General features: G+C 48.5%; 1 protein-coding gene across 1 annotated transcript in view; it reads left to right on the top strand.

The window, feature by feature from the left end:
- Positions 1 to 25,936, top strand: part of IGDCC3 (immunoglobulin superfamily DCC subclass member 3) — a 110,681-nt gene that overhangs the window by 548 nt on the left and 84,197 nt on the right.

The raw sequence follows: 25,936 nt of genomic DNA, 5'->3' as shown, positions 1-25,936 counted from the left end.
CCCCCCACACACACATATGGAGGGGACCAGGTTCGGGATGGCAGACGATGTAGCCTTTTAAGCCTGTGCTTTTCCCCCTCGGCTAATAGCAGCTTCAAGGGAGCCGTAGCGTAGGAGGGAAAGGCCGGTCTCGTGGAATGTTATTGACAGGGTCGTGGGCCTTCCGTGATTCTGTGGCCGCGCACGCAAAAATGGTAGAATGTCGTATTCGGTGCCGAATTCGGCATCTCAGCTGTTGTTAAAAAGAAAAACAAACCGCACAGGTTTCTAACGTTCATGACTGCAAAGCAGCTGCAACTTGGTGTCGGAGTAAGCTTTCTAGTAGATGGGGCTGGGGCGAGGGAGCTCCGCATAGCTCCTGGCGCCTCTCCTTGAAGAGCAAAACGAGAACAAAGTATGCAAAATAAGACAAATTATGCAGGTCTGCTCAGTTTGCATAAGTGTATTCTGGGTACAGAGTTGGGGTCGCTTAGGTGCAGCATCTTGTTTTATTTTTTAAAATTTAGCAAAGGGTTTGCACCAGGTGTGAGCAACCTTTTCAGACCTTTTCTAGGCAACTGTTAATGCAGGAGCCCAGTCCTCCTTTCCATATGGTCACTCTAGCTTTATCCCCATCTACTAGCTTCCTGGCTGGCGCTTAATGGCTACTGCAGTTAGGGTGACCATATGGAAAGGAGGACAGGGCTTCTGTACCTTTAACAGTTGTAGAGACAAGGGAATTTCAGCAGGTGTCATTTGTAGGCACGCAGCACCTGGTGAAATTCCCTCTTCGTCACAACAGTAAAAACTGCAGGCGCCCTGCCCTCTTTTGTATCCCTATATGGCTCGGGTCCAGGTTATTTGAAGGAACGTGTTTTCCCTTATGAGCCTGCCCATGCTTTGAGATCTTCTGGGGAAGCCCTTCTTTCAGTCCCACCATCTTCACAGGTGCGCTTGGTGAGAACATGGGAGAGGGCCTTCTCGGTGGCTGCTCCGGTGCTCTGGAACTCTCTTCCCGGGGAAGCTTGGCTGGCTCTCTCCTTGATGGGCTTTCGGAAGCAGGCTAAAACCTTTTTGTTCCAGCAGGCCTTTGGAGAATAATCTGGCCCTCCATCTATGTTAATGTCTTATAATTTTGTTGTGTATTTTAAACGTTTATGGTTTTGTTTCCCTCCCCCCCCATGTATGTTTTAAACTTGAGGCCCACCATTGGGGAAAAGGTGAGATGATGATGATGATGATGATGATGATGATGATGATAATAATAATAATAATAATATCTGGTCACTCTAGTATAGCTCCTTCAATAGCTGTATAGAGAAGGGAATTTCAGCAGGTGTCATTTGTATATATGGGGAACCTGGTGAAATTCCCTCTTCAACACAGCAGTTAAAGCTGCCCTCTTTTAAATCTGGTCACCCTAGTATAGCTCCTGCAGCTTTAACTGCTGTGATGAAGAGGGAATTTCACCAGGTTCCCCATATATACAAATGACACCTGCTGAAATTCCCTTCTCTATACAGCTATTAAAGATACAGGAGCCCGGTCCTCCTTTCCATATGGTCACCCTAGCTAAAGAGCCCATTGTCTGGGGCTTGTGTGTAAGGAAGCAGAAGAGGTGCCATATTTTAGCAGAGTGATGTGCTGAGAGTCGGCTGTGGAACCTTTGGGATCTGGATAAGAGCCCCTGGGCTGCCAGCTGCAAAGTGCACCTGCAAAGGTTCTTGTCTGAGTTATCCATAATCTGCTGTTCCTTATAAATTCACCTAGAGATGAATTTCTACGGCGAAGGGTTATTGCCTTTAGCTTGGAATCCTGCTATGAAATACCACGGCACCTTGAAGCCCCCTCCGTCCCTCCCAAGACCGTCCTTTGTTTATCTGGGTCTTATCAGGCCCCCTGGAATTTGCTCCAGGGTGCTTCTTTGCACCTTCTGCTGTAAATCACCATCTGATTCTATTGCTTGATAACAGGCTGCTAAAGGAAGAGCCGGCTGTCCGGCTAGAAATTTCTGTTAAGCCCTTTCTCTGGATTTCGAAGCATTAACTCTCAAAGGTCTGGATGTTACGGTCCGGATGGGTGTTTGTTGGAAGCATCTCTGCTCCGCTGGCAGGCTGCTCCTGGCTTGTTACACAGGACACTCAGCGGACAGTTGGTGACATTTCTATACCGCCCAATAGCTGAAGCTCTCTGGGTGGTTCACAAAACAAAATTTAAAACTATAAAATACAAAAACGTATGAAGATTGAAAAACGCACGACGTTTTTAAAATTGAAGGGCTAAAGAACCTGGGAGGATATAATGGATTGCAGTAAAGCCATACAAGATGATAGATGTGTGTGTGTGTGTGTATGCCTGGCAAACAGGGACTGCTCAGGCCTGGAACTTGTTTTCAGTAGTGAGGTTTGTATCTCTCATCCCGCTAGAGCAGCCTTCCTCAACCTGGGGCGCTCCAGATGTGTTGGACTGCATCTCCCAGAATGCCCCAGCCAGCTGGGGCATTCTGGGAGTTGTAGTCCAACACATCTGGAGCGCCCCAGGTTGAGGAAGACTGCGCTAGAAGCTTTTTGTGTTATCTGGACCTTTCCTGCCATGCTGGAAGGATGACTGCAAAGCCCCTGAGCATGTACAGAGTGCAGCCTAAAAATTACACCAACTCCCTCTGTGTGTCATGGCAAGAAGTGCAACTTTCAAATTGTGTAGGGCATCATCTTGGACCAACGCATGTCTTGGGCCACTGCCGGCTGTACATTTCCCATGTTTTGACACAGTGTCTGTATTACAGGTGTGTGTGTGGGGGCCTCTCCCCCCTTTATTGTGACGGCTCCTTTAGGTACAGTTTTAGAAGGAAAAAAAGCCCTATGAGGTGAGACTGAAAGAACCGGGCATGTTTAGTCTGGAGAAGAGAAGATTGAGGGGAGACATGATAGCACTCTTCAAGGACTTGAAAGGTTGTCACACAGAGGAGGGCAAGGATCTCTTCTTGATCCTCCCAGAGTGCAGGACAAGGAATAACGGGCTCAAGTTAAAGGAAGCCAGATTCCGGCTGGCATCAGGAAAAATTTCCTGACTGTTAGAGCAGTACGACAATGGAACCAGTTGCCTGGGGAGGTTGTTGGCTCTCCCACACTAGAGGCATTCAAGAGACAGCTGGACAACCATCTGTCAGGGATGCTTTAGGGTGGATTCCTGCATTGAGCAGGGGGTTGGACTGGATGGCCTTATAGGCCCCTTCCAACTCTGCTATTCTATGATTCTATGATTTGTTCTGTTTCAGGCATGTATATGCCATTTTTTCAATTTTGAAAAATCCACAAGGCGGCTTTTATCAGAAAACACAAGAATACTTTTTAAGATCACGACGTCATAATAACATATGAGACGTAGGCAATAAAGTAACAGAGACACAAAATATAAACAGTAATAAAACAGAAGTGAAGCTACTAGTAGCACTAAAACATCAGAAGCTGCAACAAACGATATCCCTCTGTTTTAACGCTGCAACTAAAGCTCAACAGGATGGGCGCCAGGCAGGCATCTTTGGGACGGGTGCTCTAAACCCAGGGTGCCTTTTTAGGAAAGGCCCTGCCTCTGGTCACACCCTGCCTAAATTCTGACGCTGGCGGCACTTGAACGGCTACTGAAGACCATCCCTGCAACCAGGCAGGTTCGGATCCGTGCTTCTCTTCTGCGGCATCTGGTTTTAAGGGGGCTCCCGCTTTCAACTTGATTTTTAACAGTTGGGTTGGCCGTAGCAAAGAGGGGGGGTCAGCTGGTTCTGCCTAAGGATCACTTGCTAAGTGGCTCAGATTAAGTCTGAACCTGGGATCTTCCCGGTTCCCAGCCTTGGCAGTGACGGCAGGAGCAGATGGCCTCTTGAATGCGGCTCAAAGGCGGGCACCCTTTCCCCTTCTTCCATTGTCCCCCATTGTTTGGAGCTGAATGGAGCGTGGCTGAAAGCGAAAGTCTGCTTGCTTTGCGGAGCCTGGGAGATGCTGCTGAAACGATGTGGATTCTCAAGAGGGATTGAAAAAGAGGCCTCGGTGCTTGCTGGGGTTGCATCCTTAAGAGGAGCGGAAAATAGTCTCAGAGCATGCACACATAGGCACACACACACACACACAACTGGCAGCATCTTTCACTTCACCTCTCAGATTTGGGGAGGGGAAGAGGCTCTTTCCCTCTTTTCCTTCTGTCGTATCAATAGCTTTTCCTGCTTAGAGAGGGTGGGCAATCAGCCCTTTTGCTCTTTCCCTGGGCATCAAATACTTCGACAAGACGGGGTGCAGGAATGTTCTGATGCAAACTGGAATACAGGCAGCGCTGTCCCTTATGCTGGAAGGAACAAAATCCAATTGTAGTAACAGCAGGAGCAGCTCATGGAAAACATGAAGAGGTGGCAGCTGTGTAACCCAGCAAACTTCAAGCGTCTACGCACCCCCAATAAGCTGTGATTATGCGGTGTGGCTCCCTGTAGCACAAACGGCTTTTCAAATGTCATTTTCAAATGGCTAGAATAGGTGGGGCTTTTTCGTTTAGAAAAAAAGATAGGAACACAGGAAGCTGCCCGAGACTGAGTCAAATCCATGGTCCATCTAGCCCAGTATAGTCGGCACTGACTGGCAGCAGTGGCTCTCCAGTAATTCAGGTAGGAGTTCATCCAGCACTACTTGAAGACGCCGGGGATTGAACCTGGGACCGTCTGCATGCGAAATGTGTGCTCTACCACGGAGCTGTGGCCGCCTTGTGCCCTCTACTTCCCATGTACAGCTTTGGCTCTGTGTAGCTGATTATATTAAATCCCAGTTCCTCATTACATCCGAAACAGGGGGACTGCAGTTTCATGGTAGTTGGATCCTGGTTTAAAAATCCCGCTTAGTAAAGATGTTTAAGATAGCGTTGTTATCTTAGCGTGGTTAAAAAAGCCCCCCAATCTTACTAGGCTGCCAAAAACAGTGCTAGCCTGCTGAGAGCTGTTGGAAGAGGGACACAGAACTGCATTTCTTTACTGGGAACAGAGGAGTGCTTTCCCTCCTCTAGCAGCCTGCTTAGTTTTGGGAGATGGAGCGGACCAGGCCTCCTCCTGCAGCATTCTGGACCAGCTGAAGTTTCTGAACAGTTTTCAAAGGCAGACCCAGTTTTTCAAATGGGATGTAACTAACAAATGTGTCCCTGCGGCCAGGTTTGGATTTCAGCACCAGTCTGGTAATCACAGGAGATGGGGGATCCCATGCAGGCTTAGCGAACGGGCTGGTGGAGGAGAGCTCTGTCAATGGTTCTGTGTCAAGACTGGTAAACTCCACTTGCAGAATTCTAACTCCATATTATTATTATTATTATTATTATTATTATTATTATTATTATTTATATAGCACCATCAATGTACATGGTGCTGTACAGAGTAAAACAGTAAATAGCAAGACTCTGCCACATAGGCTTACAATCTAATAAAATCATAGTAAAACAATAAGGAGGGGAAGAGAATGCCAACAGGCACAGGGTAGGGTAAGCAGGCACAGGGTAGGGTAAAACTAACAGTATAAAGTCCGCACAACATCAAGTTTTAAAAGCTTTAGGAAAAAGAAAAGTTTTTAGTTGAGCTTTAAAAGCTGCGATTGAACTTGTAGTTCTCAAATGTTCTGGAAGAGCGTTCCAGGCGTAAGGGGCAGCAGAAGGAAATGGACGGAGCCGAGCAAGGGAAGTAGAGACCCTTGGGCAGGCGAGAAACATGGCATCAGAGGAGCGAAGAGCACGAGCGGGGTTGGGAACTCCCTGGTGGTATCTCACTGGCTGCTATTGGATGCTGGGCTCGTCATGGCTTAATAAGCTGGGAAAGAGGGACAGATTTGCGTGTTCTTCCCCTCTTCACCCATGCACAACTTTGGCCCTGTGATCCTGATTACATTACCCCACATCCTTGTTATGCCTGAAACTGTGGTTTAATCTCAGTTTGATCCTGGTTTAAAACTGTGCTTAGTAAACCAACATTAAACCACAGTTCCCTGTTTTGGATGTAACAAGGAACTGCAGGGTTGAAGACAGCAGTGGCAGGGAGAGGTGTGTGTGTGTGTGTGTGCACGCGCAACTTGATGCTCGTTCTTGGGTCAATAAATTTGGGGTTTACGAAGCTGGGATGTTATGTCCGAATCGTCTTGAACCTTCAGGAGTTTTGCTTACATACGAAGAGCCCTGCTGGATCAGACCGAGGGTCTTTCTAGTCCAGTGCTCTGTTCACAGGTGTTCAAAGCAGGACATGGTGTAACAGCACCCTCCCACCCATGTTCCCCAGCAACTGGTGCCCACAGGCCTACTGCTGGCATTCTTACGACGTCTTCTCCCCTTCGCAGGCTCCCTGCCTATGTTGGGGCGCTTCTTCTCCCCCCCCTCCTCGCTCCGAAGAGGAGCTGCCGCGCTGTGGACGATGGAGTAAATAAACCCGCGCCTCTTCAGCATTCTCTTGATTAAAGGCAGCTCTTTGTCAAGGCCAAGAGCGTGCCCCCTCCCCCTCCCCTGTGAACGTCCCTTTGATGCTGTCTGTTGCGCCCACCGCTGTCACTGGGCTCAATGGCTCCGTTTTCACAGATCACAGGCAGAGAACAATGGCTGCAGAGGCCACATCGGGAAGGAACAGACGGAACGTGGCTTCGGCCCGGAGCCCCGAAGAAGAGCGAGGGCCGGGTTTTGCTGCCGAGGGGGTGGGAAAAGAACGATGGGGTGGTGACGGAGGCATGTGGGGAGGCGGCCCCATAGCGTACAGTGGAATGGTAGTGCTTGCAGTGCCCCCAAGCCCCCTCCCCCTAAAAAGGACGAGCCCCTTTCCCCCTTCAAGGTGTTGCCTTCTCCCATTTGGGCTTGAAGAAGAAGAAGAAGAAGAAGAAGAAGAAGAAGAAGAAGAAGAAGAAGATTGCATTTATATCCTGCCTTTTTCCCTCCAAGGAACCCAAAGCAGTGTACATAATCCTCCTCCTCCTCTCCGTTTTTATCCTCACAACAACAACCCTGTGAGGTAGGTTGGGCTGAGAGTCTGCGACTGGCCCAAAGTCACCCAGTGGGTTTCCATGGCCCGGTGGGTGGACTCGAACCTGGATCTCCTGACTCCCAGTCCAACACTTTAGCCTGTACACCACCCTGGCTGTTTAAGATGCCTGTCTAAGCTCTGTTCTGCTGGAGACCGGACAGGAGCAGGGCTCTCGGCCTTCTCGCTCCTGCCCTTGCCTGTGGAAGGGAATTCCACAGGCAAAAGGCAAAAAGGGGTGGAACACTAGAAGCTGCCTTAAACTGAGTCAGGCCCTTGGTCCATCTAGCCCAATATTGCCGACACTGACTGGCAGCAGCAGCCCTCCAGGGTTTCAGGCAGGAGTTTTTCCAGCCCTACCTGCAGTTGCCGGGGATCGAACCTGCATGCAGAGTAGTTGCTCTTTCATAGCACCACAGCTAGGGGCTAGAGCAGGGGTCCCCAACCCCCGGTCCGCAGACCGGTCCTGCTCTGTGGCCTGTTAGGAACTGGGCCGCACAGGTGAGCTGCTTTCACTTACCCACCCCCACCCCAGCGTACCTGGGGGCGGGGCGCCATCTTGCCTGCCCAGCCGAAGCAAAGCCAGGACGCTGGGGTGGGGGGTGGGCGGCTTTGGAACAGCGCGCCTGGCCGGAAGCGACTCTGGGAGAGCGACTTCCGGGCGCGCTGTTCCAAAGCTGCCCACCTCCACCCCAGCATCTTGGCTTTGCTTCAGCTGGGCGCCCACCCAGCTGAAGCAAAGCCACGACCGACCGACCCCACTCCAGCATCTCTCGGAGCTGCTGTGGGAGAGCGGCTTCCGGGTGTGGCAGCGGGGGTGGGGAGGCTGCCGCAGCTCCGCTCCTCCCTCTTGGGGACCAGGCGGGCACGACCCTGGCCGCCGCTTGCAGGCGGGAGCGGGCTTTGCGCGTAGATGAGCTGGAGGTGCACGGTGCCGTCGGCACGCTGAACATGGAGTAGGTTGCAGCTTGGGCTGATGCTTGGTGGGAGGAGGGAGGGAGGGAGGGAGGGTGGCTGCGGCTGGTAAGGAAAGGGGCGGCCCACCCCTTGGTGCCTCCCTAACCCCTCAACTCTCCGTCCTGTCCCGTGGAAAAAATGTCTTCCACGAAACCGGTCCCTGGTGCCAAAAAGGTTGGGGACCGCTGGGCTAGAGGATTCGTGGGGCACGCTCCTTGTGAGTTCGCCAACCACCGCTTGGCTGGGCCTGTTCTGGCGGCCGGCCCAGACAAGCGCTTGGTGAAGAGCACTCGCACCAGTTAGACACATGGGTGGAGAGCCAGTGTGGTGCAGTGGCGAAAGTGTTGGACTGGGAGTCGGGAGATCCGGGTTCTAGTCCCCACTCGCCCATGGAAACCCACTGGCTGACTTTGGGCCAGTCACAGCCCAACCCACCTCACAGGGTGGTTGTTGTTGTGAGGATAAAATGGAGAGCGGAGGAAGAGGGTTACGTACGCCGCCTTGGGTTTCTTGGAGAGAAAAAGGTGGGATGTAAGTGTAATGAATAAATAATAAAATAAATAATAATGTGGAGCTGCCCTTGGAGATGGCTTGGAACTGCAGTTCGTACAGAATACAGCTGCCAGGGCACAGACTGGCCCCTGGTTTGGGGGAATTCGTCTCGCTGGTGTTGCAGGAACGCCCATTTCAGAGCACAAGTCAAGGTGCTGGTGTTTTCCTACAAAGCCCGACATGACTTGGGCCGCAGGTATGTGGAGGGAAGATGCTGCTGCATCAAGTCATGCTCCCCACCTCCACTGCCTGAGCGGCGGTGGGTGATAATCGGGGAAAGGTAATTTCCAGTTGTGGCCTCCTGCTTGAAGCACCGTCTCTCCAGATGCTCATCTGGCATCCATGCTGTGGTCTTTCCAGGCTTTTTCATTCTCTCAGATGACTTCTCTGTTTTGAGCTGTTTGTTTCTGATTTCCTCCCCTTCGCACAGCTGTCCCCAGCCTGGTGTCCGCCAGATGTTCTGCAGTAAAACACCTAGTTTTTCTAACCATTGGCCGTGCTAGCTGGGGCTGATAGGAGGTGTAGTCAAAAACATCTGGAGGGCACCATGTTGGGGAAGGCTAGGCAACTGCTGTGAGCTCAGAGCTATATATTCATGTCTTTCAAACATAGACTCCGTTGGTGAGACTTTGATGTTCTTGGCTGACCATCCATTACGATGCAAAATAAGGATGGAGATGGGGTCCATATCAACGGAGGCTGGTGGCTCTGATTTTGGTGGGGCTGCCAATCCATTCTGGGTTTCAATCAGAACCAGCCAGAACTTCGAAGGAGCTATCCCCTTTAGAGTCATGACTGGTTCTGCCTAAAGCCCAGAATGGATGCACAGCCCCACCGAAATTGGAGCCACCAACCCGCACTGGAACATACACCGCCAGGAACAAAGGCATTTAAGCAGAAAATAGACATATTATTTCACGACACCTTGCATTTAGGTATGAAAAACGGAATGAATCTGGCAGCAGTGTGTCAGCGAACACAAAATTACTGCTTGGCCTTCTGCCAGTGACAATCATGGTCCTGGTGGTGGAATTAACAGACAAATGACGCTTTCTTAACCACCATTACTGCATAATTACGGGACGCTCTTTTACTGCAGTTCTTTTCTTTTGCAACTCCACTCTGCTCACCAGAGCGCCCCCCCCCCCCAGCAAACAACTACTAAGTGTGTGTGTGTGTGAGTGTTGGGGGGGGGAAGTGTGCGTTGTGTTATGAAAAACATGAGTGACATTTTGACAGTGTGAGTGCAGGTACTTGCTGCAAATGTAAAATGCTTCATTTGAATCCAACTTTACCACGTACAATAGGGAATAAATAGGGGACTGCTTAATGGTGACTTTAAAAAATAGGGTTTACCCGAAACTTCGTTGCTATTGTGAGGTCTGAAGTGGTTCTCAGCCTTGCAGTTCCAAACACTCATTGTGTGTCTCTTCCCACCACCTACAAGCAAGTTGCTTCCGTGAAGTTCAAATGCTCCATTAAAAAGCGACAGTTGTTCACCACTGTGCCTAACAGGCAGCTGACAAAATCCGTCGTTCCTCTCCTAAAACTTGGCTTGTTTTTTGTTTTTTAAAAAGTCATTTGAAATGCCCTCTTTCTTTGGGCCAGAACTCACGTTTGCAAAAATTACATTGCCTTTCAGCAGTGTTGAAATAAAATGTTGGAGATGGATTTTGTGAATTATGGTGGCCCCCTTTTTGGCGGGGGAGCGGGGGCGGGGGCACTTCATGTTTTCACAAGTTTCAGTCAGAACCAGCTCTGCTCCTTTAGAGCTCAAGCTGGCTCTGACTGAAATTCGGAGCGGATTCACTGCCCCACTGACGTCGGAGCCACCAGCCTCCACTGCTCAGGCTCTGGATTGACTCTGCCCACCCAGGGCAGGAAAGAGTATAAAAGGACTTCCTGTTCCTGCTAAGCTGTGCTTGTCCAACAACATCTTGGGCTCTGGAGTGTTACTTTTCTCACTGATGGTTGCATCCCAGGCTGTAGGTGTGTTCGCTCCTTCCGTCCACAAGATTATAGATTCACGGTTCTCGTGGGTTTTGTGTTTTTAGGGCTGCCCCATTTGGGGGGAATATTATTTAAGACATTTTGTACTTTCAGCCTACCTTAGGGTTCACCCAAGAGTGCAGCATCCTTTCCTTGTTTCTTAAGAGCCTGGTTTTGCTTATGAAGAAAAAGCAGCCACAGGGACTTGATCCAGAACATGCTCCCATTTCACACAGAGGACCAGCAGCGGTTTCCTGCCCAAAACGGTCTCCTCCGTGGCTATTTGCATTCACAGGTGCTTTTTGCAACGCAGCAGTGGGTGGCTGGGGGTTGACAGGAAACTATTGCAGGACCCCAAACTGTACGAAGAGCACGTTCTATTTTGGGGGCTCTTGGTTGCTTTTTCTTCAAGTAGAAGTGGCTGGTTGAATGAAGCACATGCTTTTAAAAACAGAACAAGGTCCAGCTCCGGCACAAACTCCCTCACTGCCAGATGTGAGAGAGAACACGCAACACTGCTGCATTGCACCCCTTAAGAACATTAGAAGAGCCCTACCGGATCAGACCAAGGGTCCATCTAGTCCAGCATTCTTTTCTCACAGTGGCCAACCAGCTGTCGACTAGGAACCAAGGAGCAGGACATGGTGCAACAGCACCCTCCCACCCATGTTCCCCAGCAACTAGTGCACACAGGCTTACTGCCTCGAATACTGGAGATAGCACACAACCATCAGGGCTAGTAGCCATGGATAGCCTTCTTCTCCAGGAATTTATCTAACTCCCTTTTAAAGCCATCCAAATTGGTGGCCATCACCACATCTTGTGGTTGCGAATTCCAGAGTTTGACTATGCACTGAGTGAAGAAGTCCTTCCTTTTATCTGTCCTGAATCTCCCACCAATCATCTTCATGGGATGACCCTGGGTTCTAGTTTTATGGGTTCTAGTATTTCCCCATCCACTCTCTCCACACCCTGCATAATTCTGTACCCCTCTATCATGTCTCCCCTTAGCCTCCTTTCCCCCCAAGCTAAACAACCCCAGCTGTTGTCGACTTCCCTCCAAAGCAGCCTTCCTCAACCTGGGGCGCTCCAGATGTGTTGGACTGCATCTCCCAGAATGCCCCAGCTGGGGCATTCTGGGAGATGCAGTCCAACACATCTGGAGCGCCCCAGGTTGAGGAAGGCTGCTCCAAAGGAAGATGCTCTAGCCCGTTGATCATTTTAGTTGCCCCTTTTTTGCACTTTTCCCTAGTCTTACAATATTATTTTTAGGTGTGACCAGAACTGTACACAGTATTCTAAGTGTAGTACAGCCCTTCTTGGGCTGTACCACTTCAAATTGGTGCAGAGATTTTATTATATTGATATAGAGATTTCATTATATTCAGCGGTGTATAAATCCCACAAATAAATAAATTTAAGAAGGCGAAATTGCATGTTTGAACACTTCTCAGTGCATAAAAAAAGAGAACAGAACAGAACCCATCTCTCAGCATATAGAAAGATAGCACTTGGCAGAGAAAACTCGGCTAAAATCCTTCTCCCTGACATGGTAGCTTTCCATGTACAAGGAGTTTAGAAAAACAACCACCACGGTGGAGCATTCAGATATGCTGTCATAGCGTAATTATTGTGACTCCGTTGAAAGTTGAAAATATACACACTCTGCTCCTCCCCAACGTTTTCAATATCTCTCCCCCCACCACCTACAACTTGTAGTTCTCCCAGAATGAAATCTTTTCCAGCCTCCCAGGCCTGGCTGCTCACTCGCCCTCCTTCCTGCTTCTTTCACTACTCCGCTTTGCTGCTAAAATGCCAGGAAGCAGATGTCCAAAAAAGAGCATTTTTTTCTTCTTTTTCTTCTCCCCAAGTTCTCACACCACTAGAAACCTTCTCAAGAGGGGTAGGCTTCAGTTTTCTAATGTAGATGAGCCTCCTTTTCCCAGTCTTCTGCTGCCATCAAATCCAGGGCTGGGAACGCTAAGCCAGCAAATTCACAAAGCTTTGGACAAGAGGGGGATTTGCAATTTTAAGCGGAGAGGGGATAATGATGATAATCATAATTTTAGGAAGGGGGTGAAAAAGGCTCCTTTCCGCACAAATGAATTGCTTTCGGGGGGGGGGAGGGTCCGGATGTATCGGACCACCCTGCCCTGAGCAAACAAATGAGTTTGAAGGTCCATAATTGCAAGCCTGCCTTTTAAGGATTCCTCTAGAGGATTCCTGAGTAATGGAGGTCGCACAAGGTCACCGGAGAGCACCAGAGAATAAATCGGAAAGCACTAAGTCTCTCTCCCCCTTTTAAAGCCATGCATAAAGGATTTATTTTGTGCAAGGGGCAGCTTTGGAACAATACCAAAGCTGCTACCCTCCCTATACATAACACAAGCCTGCAGAATAAATAACAGGCCCTGGACTAGCTCCATGTAAAGCGTCAACGTCACTATCTGAGAATCTGAGGACGGGAGGCAAAATAAAATAAATAAATGGTGGTTTGAAGGAAGAGTCTACTGACCTTTTGTGGTTTTTGAAGCTAATGAGTCAACCCCCTAAACCAGGCAATCTAAGTTAACAGGGCGGTAAGAGGTGAGGAAAGGGCAGGAGATCCTGAAGATTTGGGCTCATGGTCAAGCTGACCATGTAAGTATCCAGACTGGACTGCCTTTCTTAGGCCTCAGCTAGACGAGGGGGTGGTGGTGGAGGGCAACGATCTCGTGATTTTATGATCGCGAGATCGTCACTCTGGTTTACATCGCGGCCGCCATTTTTTTTTTGTTAAAGGGGACGGAGCGCATGAGCTCTCATGTGCAGAAGGGTAGTGTTTTTTTAAAAAAATACTTCCCCCCCCCCCCCCGATGGGCACAGAGCTCCTGAAAGGCTCTGTGCTCCATGCCTGGCTCCCAGTTCCTCGCGTTTACTCGCAAGAAGCTGGGACAAACCACGACGGCGGGCCACACTTTCCGCTAGACCGCCACACTTTCCTGAGACCGTGGAAAAACCAAGAAAAAAGGGATAGTCTAACTATGGCCTTAGATTTGTACATCGCTCCCACCCCCAGTTCAACGACAAAGGGCTCTCCCAGCTGTTTATGACAAAATCCAGTTCTGCTGCCATATTTATTTATTTATTTATTTATTTATTTATTACATTTCTATACCGCCCCATAGCCAAAGCTCTCTGGGCGGTTCACAAAAGTTCATAAACCTGGTGACAGCCAAAATAGCTGTTCAAGCAACTTCCACCATGGCTCCGTTCCGATGTAATGCTAAACCTTCAACTATGCTCAGGGTTGTGCCTTCCGCCCTCCTCCCCTGCATTCCTGATTTGGAGTTAACCATCATTTGCTCTTCCGGCAGAACCAGGCAAATGGTGGCATGCACAAACCAGAGATTGCTTGGTTTGGATGTAATGACCAGCGATGCTTTGCCGTGGAAGAGGAAATTAGGGAGGGGATCTGAGTGTGCAGAGGAAGGGGAAGAGCAGAGAATACATGAGTCCCAAGGACTATTCATGTAATACAGCAGTTGCAATCCTTAACACATTTACTGGGGAAGATGCTCCATTGAAGACAGTGGGATGCACTTCCAAATGATTATGCGTAGGGGGGTGCTGCATGTCGTGGTTTGGAGTTACACCCGAACCAAACCGATGTTAAATCTACAACTGACATAAGCAGATTCTACGTTGCAGCGGTCTGGGAGAATAAAAGCATTCCCTGCATCCTCAGTGTTCCAATAGATTGAGTCTGGGTGTTTCGCAGAACAGGTGCCACAACTAAAAAGGCCCTGCTTCTGGGAAGTCAGTGGAGCTTCCGTTGTTGAAAGAATCTTGAAGCAAAGTCTCATTTGCAGATCGTAGCGCACAAGAAAATACATATGGTTACAAGTCTTGGAAAATCTTTCAAGCGTCAAACTTTGCAAAGCCGCTGGAGGAAAATAAACTCATTTGTGGGCTCACACAATCTTTTTCACAACGCTTTCCATACTAAATAATTCTGAAGATACAGGTCTGGAAGAGTGTGGTGATAAGAGCTAGGGGATATTCATTAGTGATGGGAAGCTGAAATATCTGTGATTGGTAAATAGTCTCAGAAGAAACTATGATATCTCTGATCAGAGGAGTTGTTGTTTTTTTTAACCTTCAACCCATGTCTGATTTCATTGCAGGCAGATTATATTCAATGGGTGAAATCCAGCTCACGGGTGACTATTAAAGTCGACAGTGTAATAAGTCAGATACGTATTTCAATTTACTTTGCAGCAACTACATTTAATTTACTCACTGCGGGGTTCAGAATGTAATCTTCCCTATTCCTATTATTTGTCAAATGCATTATACATAAAGTTGCAAAAGGATGTTGCTGAGCTGCCTTGTGATTTGTTGCCTGGATGACAGGGTGAATGTGAGCAAATTAACGATGAAATCTTAGCAGTGCATAGTTTAATTATATTTGCAGATGAATTAAACCCATTTCCTTCCATTCCGGTTTTCTTGTGAAGCTTGATTAAAGTGGATTAAAAAAACAACCACACATATACCAAAGGCGTTGGAAATATTACACATTGCAATCTTGGAGAAAATCTGGAATTCTGCATCAGAAAATGGCTTGTTAGCTGTGTTGATACAGAGCAGCTGTTTCCCAGTTTTAATGGTAGCTGTGGCACACTTTTGTTTCTGATTTAAAACATACTTCACTCCTGTATTCTAAAAGTTTTACTTTTACAGCATGTAAGAGTGAGGAAAACCTGCTGTATTATCATAGAATCATAGAATCATAGAATAGCAGAGTTGGAAGGGGCCTACAAGGCCATCAAGTCCAACCCCTGCTCAATGCAGGAATCCACCCTAAAGCATCCCTGACAGATGGTTGTCCAGCTGCCTCTTGAATGCCTCTAGTGTGGGAGAGCCCACAACCTCCCTAGGTAGCTGATTCCACCGTCGCACTGCTCTAACAGTCAGGAAGTTTTTCCTGATATCCAGCCGGAATCTGGCTTCCTTTAACTTGAGCCCGTTATTCCGTGTCCTGCACTCTGGGAGGATCGAGAAGAGATCCTGGCCCTCCTCTGTGTGACAACCTTTTAAGTATTTGAAGAGTGCTGTCATGTCTCCCCTCAATCTTCTCTTCTCCAGGCTAAACATGCCCAGTTCTTTCAGTCTCTCTTCATAGGGCTTTGTTTCTAGACCTCTGATCATCCTGGTTGCCCTCTTCTGAACACGCTCCAGCTTGTCTGCGTCCTTCTTGAATATTGTACATGGCTCCTCTCCTGATTGTACATGATATTACACAATATTGTACATGAATATTATTGTACATGGCTCCTCTCCTGATTGGAAAAGGGGCCAGCCAGACCCGTGACTCACACAAGGACACAACAGAAGCCTTTCCTGAGGATGGGGGTCAGGAGTGATTAAGTGACCCTGTTACTTCTGATGCCAGAAGGCTTAAGCTGTGAAACATACAGAGACACAGTGGGCAGACTCTTGTTTGGGTGGGCACTTTGGGAGGAGCCCTTTTCATGCCATTCATTCATTTCTCTGTTTGCCATAGGCTTTCTGTTAGTCGTTGCTCTTTATTTCTGGCACGTTCTCTTCCAGGGTGCCTCCACTTTTGTGTAAGTATGCCTACCACTAAAGTTGCCCGTTCAGCATTCGTTGCAAAATTCATCTCATTGGAAATCTCAAGAAAACACACAGCACGCAAGTGAAATGTCAAAAGCCAGATCAGCAGCCACCAGGTGATGGTGTTTGCCTGACTAGCTGCAAAGCCATAAATCATGTAAAATATTCAGATTGGTGCTATGAGTTATACAGCTTGAAGAATTCAACTCTCGTTTGCGCCTCAATGCAGAATTTACACTGTTTTTAGCCACAGTGTGTATTATAAAGCGCTCAGCCTCAAAGGTGATGCAGGTTGCATTCTTCCCCCCCCCCTGCCCCTTCCTTTGCCCTTTCTTATATTTGCTGGCTGATGGATGCAATTTAATATTTCCCAAGTCCTTGGTCTCATTTTCCCTTGACATCTGATGAAGGAACGTGTACATCAGCATTGTGACTTCAACAATACCCGTCAGGCAACGAGGGGCCAAGAGAAGACCTTTAATAAAGCTCCAGTGTTGGAATTGAGGATGGCATGAGAATCATCTGCCTTTATAGCAGAGCGGGAGACGACAGGCCAGCAGAGGTAGAAGGTCTTTGGGCGTAGCTCAGAAGAACGCTGAATGAATGAATCAGAAAGCAAAGAGCTGCTACCTCTTTAATTAGGGTGACCATATGAAAAGGAGGACAAGGCTCCTGTATCTTTAACAGTTGTATTGAAAAGCAAATTTCAGCAGGTGTCATTTGTATATATGGAGAACCAGGTGAAATTCCCTCTTCATCACAACACTTAAAGGTGCCCTCTTTTAAATCTGGTCACTCTAGTATAGCTCCTGCAGCTTTAACTGCTGTGATGAAGAGGGAATTTCACCAGGTTCTCCATATATACAAATGACACCTGCTGAAATCCCCTTTTCTATGCAACTGTTAAAGATACAGGAGCCCTGTCCTCCTTCTCATATGGTCAGCCTATCTTTAATGTACCTCTCCTGTTTTGAACAAAACATGGGTATTGGAGATTCCACACCCATTCTTGGCCATGCGGACGCGGAAAGGCCCACCTGCAACGCACGAAAAGGCCCACCCAGCGCAACGTCCTGTTTTCCAAAATGGCCAACGAGATGCTTCTGGGAAGCCATCGAGCTTCGCTGGTTCTCCCCCATTGCTGTCCCCCCTGTCTGGGCTATCCTGTCTGTATATCTGCCTAACCCTTTAAAGCAGCAGTTTCTGCAGCTGAAACTCTCCCCACGGCCTGAGTTCGATCCCAGCGGAAGCTGGTTTCAGGCAGCCGGCTCGGGTCGACTCAGCCTTCCATCCTCCCGAGGTCGGTAAAATGAGTACCCAGTTAGCTGGCGGAAAGGTAATAACGGCCGGGGAAGGCAACGGCAAACCACCCCGCTATAAGGGCTGCCAAGAAAACGTCAGCGAAAGCTGGCATCCCTCCAAGAGTCAGCAATGACTCAAGTGCTTTGCACGAGAGGTTCCTTTCCTTTCCTTTCCCTAAATCTTCAGCACATCTTGCGGCAATGATTTTTATACATTAGTTACGTCTTGTGTGAAGAAGTACTTTCTTCTCTTTGCCCGAATCTACTGCTTGTTAATTTGATTGGGTGACCCCCTAAATTTCAGTTTGAGCAGAAGGAGAAAACCTCTCTGTTCCTACTTGCACCTTCTTATATAAGAATATGGGAGTGTAAGGCTCATTACTTCTGATTTACCAGACCTTTTTTGCTAATTTTGGGGGGGCTAAATTGAAGCTTGAGCAGTGTTAGACGTTCAGAAAAATTTGGAACTTTGAAAAACTTCAAGGTCGAGCTTTCATAGCAATTCATTTCTTCTGTGCCAAACAGGCAGGGCAGCCATTCCTCCAGCAGGATGACAGACAACCCTGCTCGGCCAATCAGTGTGGTGTGATGATGATGATGTGTGAAGGCGGAAGCCAGTCCAGTCATGTGGTTAGGTTGTTGCCGCCAGCAGGGTGGGGGGAGGCGACAGATGCAGCCAATCAGTGCACGAGGGAGGGGTGGAGTCACACCGCATGCAAATTTCAGAGGGGGGGATTCGCTATGCCTGAGCCATATTTGCATTATTCATGAGCCCCTGTGAGATGAGGGGACCGAGGGGCAGAAAAGCAGAAAAGGAGCAGGACTACTAGGCGTTACACTAGTCTTATAAAAGAAGCAGTAGTATAAGGCTTATTACTTAAGTCTATCAGAGCAGTTTTGCTCATTTTTGTTTAAAACTGAAGCTCGAGCAGTGTAGATGCGCAATTTTTTCCTGAAAGTTTGACAAAGTTAAAAGCTCAAGCTTTAATAGCCAAACAGTATGTTTCCGTGCCCTGGTCAGGAGTCTGAGGCGATTGGGTAACTAAGGCCTTAGCTCAGCCTTCCTCAACCTGGGGCGCTCCAGATGTGTTGGACTGCATCTCCCAGAATGCCCCAGCCAGCAGCTGGGGCATTCTGGGAGTTGTAGTCCAACACATCTGGAGCGTCCCAGGTTGAGGAAGGCTGCCTTAGCTAGACCTAAGGTTTATCCTGGGATGGTCCTGGGTTTATCCTGGGATGGTCCTGGGATGGTCCTGGGATCATCCCTGTTCATGTAAATGACACACAGGGGATCCGGGGATCCAGGGAGGGACGACCCCGGGACGATCCCGGGATAAACCTTAGGTCTAGCTAAGGCCTAAAGCTCCCACGTCCTCCACGCTGGGCAGGGAGCAAAACACAAAGGCAGGGATGGAGATAGGGCCTTGGGCTCTGCCAGTCGAACCCACTCTTGGAGTAGCCATACTGACAGCAGGGATGGTGGTGGAGGCAGTGATGGCAGACGCTCGGAAGAGGAAGAGAAGGAGGAGGAGGAGGAAAAGCCAGTGTTTATAATGTGTGGGGGAAGAGAGAAGGAGGTGGGCTTGAGGCCTGAGGGGAAGGAGCGAATGTCATTCAGTGGTGACGGGTGCCAGGAAGCGAGGGCCAGAAGTCCTCGGTGGCCTTGAAGGAAAGTAACCTCCGTGCAACTTCTGTAGGACTGAAATAGCGGGAGTCAAGGCACAGTATGCTTCTCCCTCAGACTACTAGTGCCCGTGGCGACGTGGGCTTTATGCTGGTATTATTATAGACCTCTATCTTATCATGTTCCTACTTACTCATCTTTTTTCTAACTAAAAGCCTCTCATGGTTTATTCTTCCATTTTGGTTGCTCTTTTATGTATCTTTTCTAGATCTCCGATATTCTTTTTAAGACCAGGGAACCAGAAGTCCATGTGGTGTAGCCAGAGAGGCAGGGTGGCGATAGACATTGAAATAAAACAACTATATATATATATTTTAAAAAACGGACTATAGAGATGTTGCAAAGCCACCTTTGCATGTCTGTGAATGAGCTGGTGTCATGCCAGCTCCAGGTACATAGACTCGTAGAGCTGGAAGGGAACTTTGAGACCATCTAGTCCAACCACCCCCCCAGCTCAATCCAGGATGCAACTACAGCATCCCTGAAGGATGGCCATCTGGCCTCTGCTTAAGCACCTCCATTGGAGATCCTACCACCATCTGAGACAGCCTGTTCAAATTTTGAACCCCTCTGCCTGTTAGGACGCTTCTTCTAATGTTCAGACTAAATCTGCTTCCTTGCCATTTCCACCGGTTGGTTCTAGTCCTGTCTTCTGGAGCAATAGAGAATATGTTAGTAAAGTCTTAGCTACCAGTCCTGTCAAGAGGAGAGTTGGAGGTCCTGCCTGAGGCAGTGAATTTGTGGCATTGTTTAAGGGCAGCTCATCTTCTTCAAAATATGCAGCCTCCAGAACTTGCGAAGAGGTGCACCTGAAAGCCTGGCATTTTGCATGGTGCATCGCTTTTTATTATTCCAGCCGCTATTTGTAGAATCAAAAGAATGAGATTCTGTAACTGTGTTACGGAGGGATTGGTCAGACAACTCTTTGGTACCTTAGAAGGGTGGCAAAAAAAATGGGCGAAGGAAAACACATTTCAAAAAGCATGGATAAGAAATATATTTCGAAGATTGTCCCTTGAAGCAAAGTTTTCACTTGTTTGCAGACATGTTTTGTGAACCCAGAACCTACTTCCAAATTTTCCTAGTTTAGATGCTGTCAGAACTCAGGGACACTGCAGAAGTGTTAGCCTTCTGGGTTTGATAAAAATCTGTTGTGTATTAATAGAGTTATGAGGTGTTAAAAGTTCCCATTTTAATCAATTACATCTCACACATTGATGCCATCAGAAAGTTATCATTTGGCTTCAAGTTACATTTCTCAGCCTTTTAACATGGTATAAAGAAAACAGTTCTGAATAAAGTGGTACTAGAATGTTTTGCCATTTATTCAGGGTTGCTCTCTGTAATGACTGAATTAATTAAAAGTTATGTATAGTAGGGTGACCATATGAAAAGGAGGACAGGGCTCCTGTATCTTTAACAGTTGTATTTAAAAGGGAATTTCTGCAGGTGTCATTTGTATATATGGAGAAGCTGGTGAAATTTCCTCTTCATCACAACAGTTAAAGCTGCAAGTGCCCTTCCTACATATCTTCCTACATATTTTAAACAAATATACCACAAATCGGTTGTAATTTCCCCCCATCCTTTGCAGGCCTCTGAGTGGTCTCCCATTCAAAGACCTCAGATGCTTACAGCCGACCTACTGGGCCCAGAGCGAGAGAGAGAGAACGAGAGCTCAGAGTTGGCTTAGGGAATTTGTCACCATTCAGTAGAATACACGCTCAGCATGCAGAAGGTCCCAGGTTCAACCCCAGCATCTCCAGGGAGAATCCGAGAATCCTAGAATTGTGGAGTTGGAAGGGACCTCAAGGATCATCAAGTCCAACCCTCTGTAAAGTGCAGGAAAACCAGTTCAACCGTCCATGAGAGGTGGCCGTCCAGCCCCTTCTTAACCCACCCACCCCAAGAGATGGAGAACCCACAACTTCTGTAGGCAGGCTGTTCCACTGTTGTGCAGATCATACCGTCAGGAAGTTTTCCCTTATATTTAATCAAAATCTAGGGGATCTTTATTTATTTATTTATTTATTTATTTATTTATTACATTTTTATACCGCCCAATAGCCGAAGCTCTCTGGGCGGTTCACAAAAATTATGTGTATCTTTCTGGATCAAAAGGTGGGACAGAAATCAAAACCAAATAAATAAATGAATGAAATATAATAACGCGATGTTTCTGAACACCCAGTGGCCTCCGGCTGGGTGGCTACTTTTTGGAAACAGAATTTTAGACTAGGTAGCCCCTGGGTCTGATCCGGCAAGGCCTTTGTTTCATTCACAGAAAGAACAGGGGAAATGGGATCGGATCCAGCAGATGGGATGGAATGCTGTTAAAAGGACGGAAAGGGGCTGGGGAAAGCGACGTTGCTCCTTTAACTCTGCCGTGCACATGGGCTGTTTTCACTTAGCCGCCTTTGGCCGGGCTGTCTCTCTGCATCAGGGCTCAGCTTTCATCATGCCTATCTTCCACACACACCCCTCCCCTGCCCCCCTCCCTTCAGAGGCCCTCGGAGCCAAAGGCTGGCGGGCTGTGTGACAGGGAGCAGTGACCTCTGCATAAGTAGCCGAGCAGATGGCCCCTCCTCCTCCCTCCGTGCTTTTCTCTCATGGCCCCTGCGGGCCCGGGCCCGTGACCTCTGCTTCGGCAGAATGCCGGAGCGCTGCAAATGGGACTCTGGTATGCTGGGGAACAGGCAGACATTATCCCTCCATCTCGAAAAGGCACAGCGAGCGCCGTTTCCCTTCAAGTCAAGGGGGCGGGAATTCGTCACAGGGATCCCCCTCGGAGGTGCCGGGAACAAAATGGCCGGAAAACACGCGCGGGGCCCGGGGCTGAAGATCGTTTAGACTGGGGTGTGTGGGGGGAGCGTGTGTCTGTCCACGTGTGGTCGGGCTCCAGCTCCCATCACCCCTGACCGTTGGCTGTGGATGGTGGGAATTGGAGTCCAACACCATCTCAGGGGCCACTAGTTCCGCACCTCTGTTTTAGGTGAACAAGCCTGCAGCCATTTATTGCCTCTGGGACGTAATGGGCCAGTTTGGAGTCCATGTGTATAAGATGTTAAGTCTGCGTTCTGAAAAATTCTGCACTGTGTGGAAAGCTAGTAGGCGTCCTGAGCTGTGTTTTGTTTTTTTGCTGGATCAGGATTGGGACCGGAGAGGAAGCTGGTTGCACTCATCCAGGAATGGTGCCCAGGGGAGTCCGATTTTGACTCTCCAGACTCTCCGAGTTGTCGGCTTTTCAGTCCAGATCCCCTTTTGATTCAAGGACCGATTCAAAGATGTTCCATAACAACAGTGGTTACAGATGCAGGAATGACTTGCGCTTCTAAGCGCCTTGCTCAGAAGATGGCCACTCACCCACTATCGTTTATGTGAACGAAATTCAGAGGGTGGTTCTGGCTGCATGTGAGGTCCATGGGTCAAGGTTTCTCATAGGACAACCTTCCTGAGCATGGGGATGCTGGGAATGGTAGTCCAGCACTTCTGGAGGACGGTGGGTTGGGGAAGGTTGCAACAGGGTTATGCGTTCACATGTGCAGGCAGTCCTAGTGATTACGGTTGTTAAAAGACAAAGGGATTGTGAAGAGCTCCAAAGGGATCTCTCCAAGCTGGGAGAGGGGGCATCCAAATGGCAGATGCGGTCCAATGTAAGCAAGTGTAAGGTGATGCACGTTGGGGCAAAAAAACCCAACTTAAGTATAACCTAATGGGATCTGAGCTGGCGTTGACCGAGCAAGAAAGAGACCTTGGGGTCGTGGTGGACAGCTCGATAAAAATGTCCACCCGGTGTGCGGCCACTGCAAAGAAGGCAAACTCCATGTTAGGCATTATAAGAAAAGGAATTGAGAATGAAATGGCCAGTATCATACTGCCCTTATGCAAATCTGTGGTGCGACCACACTTAGAATACTGTGTACAGTTCTGGTCACCACACCTAAAAAAAGGATATTATGGAGCTGGAAAAAGTGCATAAAGGGGCAACTAAAATGGTTAAGGGGCTGGAGCATCTCCCCTATGAGGGAAGGTTATGTGGGATTGTTTAGCTTGGAAAAAAGGAGGCTAAGGGGAGACGTTAAAGGAAGCCAGATTCCAGCGGGACATCAGGAAAAACTTCTTGACTGTTAGAGCAGTACAACAATGGAATCAGTTACCTAGGGAGGTTGTGGGCTCTCCCACACTAGAGGCCTTCAAGAGGCAGCTGGACAAGCATCTGTAAGGGATGCTTTAGGGTGGATTCCTGCATTGAGCAGGGGGTTGGACTCGATGGCCTTGTAGGCCCCTTCCAACTCTGCTATTCTATGATTCTATGAGACATGCTAGAGGTGTAGAGAATTATGCATGGTATGGAGAATGTGGATAGGGAGACCTTTTTCTCCCTCTCTCAAAATACTAGAACCCAGTGGGGTCATCCCATGAAGCTGATGGGTGGGAGATCCAGGACAAATAAAAGGAAGAACTTCTTCACACAGCCCATAGTTAAATTATGGAACTCACTACCACAAGATGTGGTGATGGCCACCAAGTTCGATGGCTGTTGCACCTTGTCTTGCTTGTTGATCCCTGGCTGATGTTTGGTTGGCCATTGTGTGAACAGAGTGCTGGACCAGATGGACCCATGGTCTGATCCAACATGGCACTTCCTATGTTCCTACCCACAATCCCCCGCAATAGGCCATGACCCGATTCGGCCCTTAATTGCTGGAGAGAGACACTGGCAAGAAGTACCTCCCAGGGGCACAGTCCATCAGGAATGTCTTCTGCGTGAGCTGCATGGACATGGGGGAGGGGGGGGCGGGAAAACCAGGCCTGCTTCTCCCATCCTACCTCCTCGCTCAATTCTGGACCAGACTCCCTTGGGTGGCTGTGCTTGAAACTGTTGTCACTTAAGGCTGGACGCAGTGTATCCTCTGGGGGCTTTTCAGAAAGTGGCAGGGCTGGGGGAGAAAAGGGTTTCAGGGCCTAGGGAAACTTACTATGTTTACATTTCATTTCATTTATTATATTTCTCTCCTGCCCCCTAACCGAAGCTCTCTGGGTGGTTCCCAGAAAGGAAAAACCATTTATGTAAAAACATATAAACAAATAACACAGACCGCATATATTGAAAAACAGTTTTTAAACGATCAGCCAAGGGCAATCCAGGACCTACTAAAAGACTCATGTTACAGTGCCACATGCTTGAGAAAAGAAGGCAGTTTTAACCTGCGGTTGAAAAGATATCGATGTTGGTGCCAGGTAGGCCTTGTCGGGGAGATCATTCCACAATTGGGAGGCCACCACCGAAAAGGCCCTCTCACGTGTTGCCATCCTCCGAGCCTCCCTCTGAGGAAGGTAAATACGACCTTCCACCGAGGAACTGAAAAGGGCTTACATGTTTCTCTCCCTGCACCCTTTTATCTTTATAATAACCCTGTGAAGTAAGTTAGGCGAGGCTGAGAGAGTGTGAATGGCTCAAGGTGATCCCCTGAACCTCATGACTGAGTAAAGCGGCCATGATGTGTCCTATTCCAAGGGCGGTCTGGTTGAGAAGTGAGAGAAGCTTGAGGTTCCCTGTGGACAGTTAGATCCTGGGCATCAGAGCCCTTGGCTTCCTCACTATGGTAAGATGGATTTTATTTCTGCTTCAACCACAGGGGGGGGGGGGCAACACGTGGCCCCTGTCCTGATCAGCCTGTCCTGATCTCTGGTGCCCCCCTGCCATCGTTGTGCTGCTAAAATTCACAGTGGCAGCAAAAAACCCAACTAGTTTTCACTACAGATTGGTTGCCCACTACCTACCTCTTCAAAGAGTTTTCCTGTCGAATTTCGATGGAAAACTGCCAATTTATCTCCCTCCACCTGGCAGTTGCAGAATGTGGGCCAACGGGGAGGATGGGCCACGAGGGGGGGGGATGGCCCCAGATCCTCAAAGTTGTCAACCCCTTATTTTAAATTATCCCTCTTTAAATTATAGAAATTATTTCTTACAGTGTGTGTGTGTGTGTGTGTGTGTGTGTGTGTGTGTGTGTGTGTATTATTAATTACATTTATATCCTGCCTTTCCCCCCCAAGGCAGAGTACATAATTCTCGCCCTCTCCATGTTTATCCTTACAACAACAACGCTGTGAGGCTGAGAGTCTGTACCTGGCCCAAAGTCACCCAGCGGGCTTCCATGGCGGAGTGGGGACTAGAACCCGGATCTCCCATATGCAGTCACCATATGCGAATTTTATGTAAATCTGTGTGCTCTTTGGGCCTCTTTTCTGGTGATGCAATCTTTCCTTTGGGGCAATGAGTCAGTAGCCACCCTATGGCTGAGCAGGGATTTGATCCCGGATCTCGCTAGTCTGACTCCTAGCTGATGATCTAACCCAGCTTCTCCCAAGCTGTTTCTCTTCAGATGTGTTGGACTGCATTTCTCATCATCCCCAGTCTAGCATGGCCAAGATTGCTCTAACCACTACACCACATTGGCTTTCTGGTTGGGAGGAGGGCAGTGCAGAGCCCCAAAATTGGAGCACAGAAACCTACATTCACAACCACTCTGGATGAGGCATTTGGGTCAACCCTGAGGAGGGGAAGAGCAAGCGAATCACTGAGGGTTGGTTTACAAGACTGTAGCAAGCTGTTCCCAGTAAAGGGATTGTTCGCTTACCCGGGTTTCGCTTTTATTCGCCAAGGGGATGCTTTAAACCCAATCCCCACAACGTTCTTGCGCAAGATGAAGTTCGTGAAGGACTGTCCTTAATCCGTTTCCTTCCCCTCTTTCAAAAAGGAAGCACTTGCAAATGAATTGGCCCATCAGTTGGTTAATAACACCTCCTTATCAAGCCTCCTTATCGGTATTAGTTATG

This window comes from Elgaria multicarinata, chromosome 16 (assembly GCF_023053635.1).
Source record: "Elgaria multicarinata webbii isolate HBS135686 ecotype San Diego chromosome 16, rElgMul1.1.pri, whole genome shotgun sequence".
Classification (NCBI taxonomy): Eukaryota; Metazoa; Chordata; class Lepidosauria; order Squamata; family Anguidae; genus Elgaria; species Elgaria multicarinata.
Note: the sequence above shows the minus strand (reverse complement) of the source record. Positions and strands in the feature narration are given on the sequence as shown.